This window comes from Triticum aestivum, chromosome 6B (assembly GCF_018294505.1).
Source record: "Triticum aestivum cultivar Chinese Spring chromosome 6B, IWGSC CS RefSeq v2.1, whole genome shotgun sequence".
NCBI classification, from domain to species: domain Eukaryota; kingdom Viridiplantae; phylum Streptophyta; class Magnoliopsida; order Poales; family Poaceae; genus Triticum; species Triticum aestivum.
In genome coordinates, this window is record NC_057810.1 from 386286513 (window position 1) to 386289669 (window position 3157).

The window sequence follows — 3157 nt, forward strand, 5'->3', positions numbered from 1 at the left end:
CAGGTGGTCTCCATTACGAGCATTATACCTGTTTTATACACCATTCTGCAGCCTGCCCCTGGAGGGGGGGCATGTTAAATATTCCCACCTCTTGCTTATCGCACTATTTGTATCGTTCTGCATTCATCGCAGTATCTTTTGAATAAACAATGCATCGCTTCTCGCCTATCATTGCATTCCTTTTTTTACATATATTCACTTATGACATGTTGCGTCCGTACGCTTTGGTACGGCCAAATACACCAGGGGCTTAAGTCCCCCAAATTATGGTGTGATAAGTCCGAACACTTTCACAAGTGCGGCACCCCAAACTTATAGAATTATATGCATCGGCTTCGAATCATGCCTTGGGTCAATAGTTGGGTTTTCCCGGCTCCCATGTTTTGGTACCTTACGTTCCGTTATATCAGCTAAGGTAGTGCTGGGAGAACCACTGCAATTGTGCCCCAGTTGAGCTAGGCAAGCACCTCAGTGGAGAAAGCTAAAACTGACCGTCATGATGGGGCGAGAGCCGGTTGCTATTCGAGAGGTTTTTTCGAGTCCCTAAAGACTTATGCCACTTAGAGCGAGGAACCAGCTTTGTCCGGCCTAGGCGTGGATAGCGCCCCAAATTCGGCCTTCCGAACACTAGGGGCTTCGCCAAAATTTAAAATTATAGAATTCTATGGCTAAGTGAGAGTGTTCAAGCAATATAAGTCCGGTTGCCTCGTTCGTTGCGTTGAGCGCCTCCCTAGAAGGACCCAAAAATGGGAACAAGAGCGCTCAAGTTTATCCCGAACACCCCAGCACTCGTGGTATGGGGGCCGAAGCCAATGACTTGCCATCTCTCAGATTTGATAAACGGCCGCATAGAAGGTAATATTTTAAATTAACAAGCATTGCTTAGCGCATATGAACAAAGTTTTCAGCGCACAGGATAACAAGATGCGAGTCTACTCAAAAATTACATCTTTGGAGCATTCACCCGCAATAATGTGGGCACCCTTCAGGACACCCTTATAATACATCTCAGGCGTGCGATACTCCTTGCCTGGCGGTGGCACGTCCGTCACAAGCTTCTCGGCGTCCATCTTGCCCCAGTGCACCTTAGCGCGGGCAAGGGCCCGATGGGCACCTTCAATGCAGGCGGAATGCTTGATGACGTCGACCCATGGACAGGCGTCCACCAGCTGCCGCACCAGACCGAAGTAGCTCCCAGGCATGGCTTCTTTGGGCCACAGCCGAACTATGAGGCCCTTCATGGCCTATTCGGCCACCTTGTGGAGCTCGACCAGCTGCTTCAGCTGGTCGCTCAGGGGCACCGGATGTCTGGCCTCAGCATACTGGGACCAGAACACCTTCTCCGTCGAGCTCCCCTCCTCGGCTCTGTAGAACGCTGCTGCATCGGACACGCTACAGGGCAGATCTGCGAACGCTCCTGGAGAGCTCCGAATTCGGGTAAGTAACATGTAATTCACTTTTACATGCTTGCTTTGCATGAAGAATGCCTTACCCGCTGCTATCTTCTTACTGCCTCAATTTCCTGGAGGGCCTTTTGGGCTTCGGCCTTAGCGGCTTTGGCACCCTCAAGAGCCGACGCAAGCTCGGACTCTCGAGTCTTCGAGTCACGCTCCAAACTCTCGTGCTTTTCCACAAGAGCCTGGAGCTCTTGCCATACCTCCGCCACCCGCGCCTCCTGCTTCTCTTGCTCGGCGTGTTCCGCGGCCGCATTGCGTTCGGCCGCAGACACCGCCTCCTTCAGGGTCGCCACCTCGTTCGTAGCCCCTGGAGTACCCACGTTATTCTTATCATTTTTCTTGCACCCAAATCCCTTTCTATAAGGTACAACTTTAATAAGGTGTTACTTACCTTCCTTGTCCTCGAGCTGCTTCTTGGCACGGCCGAGCTCGATCTCGGACCGCTCAAGGCTCTGCTTCAAGGAATTGACCTCTGCAGTCAGTGCGGCAGAGCTCAGCAGCGCAGCCTGCATTCCCACATTGACATATTTTTGTTAGACTCCTGCGTATATCTTTTTAGATCCTCAGTCCGGCCTTTCTTTCTAAATATCGAACCGAGCATCAGGGGCTACTGTCTATGCGGTACTACTTTACATATCTTAAAAATTCTTACCTCAAAGCCTGTTAGAAGGCTGCTGCAGGCTTCGGTCAGCCCGCTTTTCGCGAGCTGAACCTTCTGAATCACCGCACTCATGACAGTGCGGTGTTCCTCGTCAATGGAAGCGCCGTTGAGCGCCTCCAGCAAGTTATCCGGCGCCTCCGGTTGGAAGGAGGCCGCCGGCGTCACAGTCTTGCCCTTCTTACGAAGGGGCCGCCCGCCGGACTCCGGAACCACTGAAGGTTCCGGTGCGGAGTCCGGCCCGAAGTCCGGGAGGTTGCCCTGCGGCACCTAAGGGGCCCCCTCCTCCTGGTGGGTCCCCTTCTGGGATCCCACCTCGGCATCGTCGGCGTCACGGGGGGAGGAGGCGGTCGGAAGTGAAGCGCTATTCACATCCGACGAACCCAAAGACCCGCTCGACGAAGCGGGGAGATCATCCTTGGGCGGACTACAGGGTTGTGTGCGGCGTTAGAAGACGCTATGCGACGAAAAGAAAAATTATGAGTTATTCAGGAGTCCGGACACTTACGATCTCGCCAGGGGCTTGGCCCTTGAGGGCCACTCCTCGTCGCCGTCGTCGGTGTTGGTGGAACAGTCTGGGGGAAGGGTCCTTCCCTTCTTGGACCCTTCGGCCTCCCCCGTTGGGGAAACCTTCCTCTTCTTCTCTCCCCCCACTGGGGGGGAGGCCTCTTTCTTCTCCTCCTCGTCTTCGTGGGAGGAGTCCGCCTTGGAGTCATCGGATGATGAATCCGATAACACCTGGCGCCGGGAACTCCTCCGAGTTCCCGTGGCCTTCTTCTTGGCCTTCTTCTCCGGCACCACATAAGGCGCCAGGACCAGCAGCCCTGTCAAACGGGCATCCGCTGGGTCTTCTGGGAGGGGAGCTGGATAGTTAACCTGTCCGGACGTCTTCTGCCAGGCCTGTTAAAGGTATTGGGAGTTTAGATCCCACATAGAGTCAAACTATGGAAAGAAGGTGTCCCGTAAAGGATAATATAGCTTACCTCACCAGCCGGACGCTGCGAGCTGAACCCACGATCTTCGATAGCGGATGCGGGCGCCT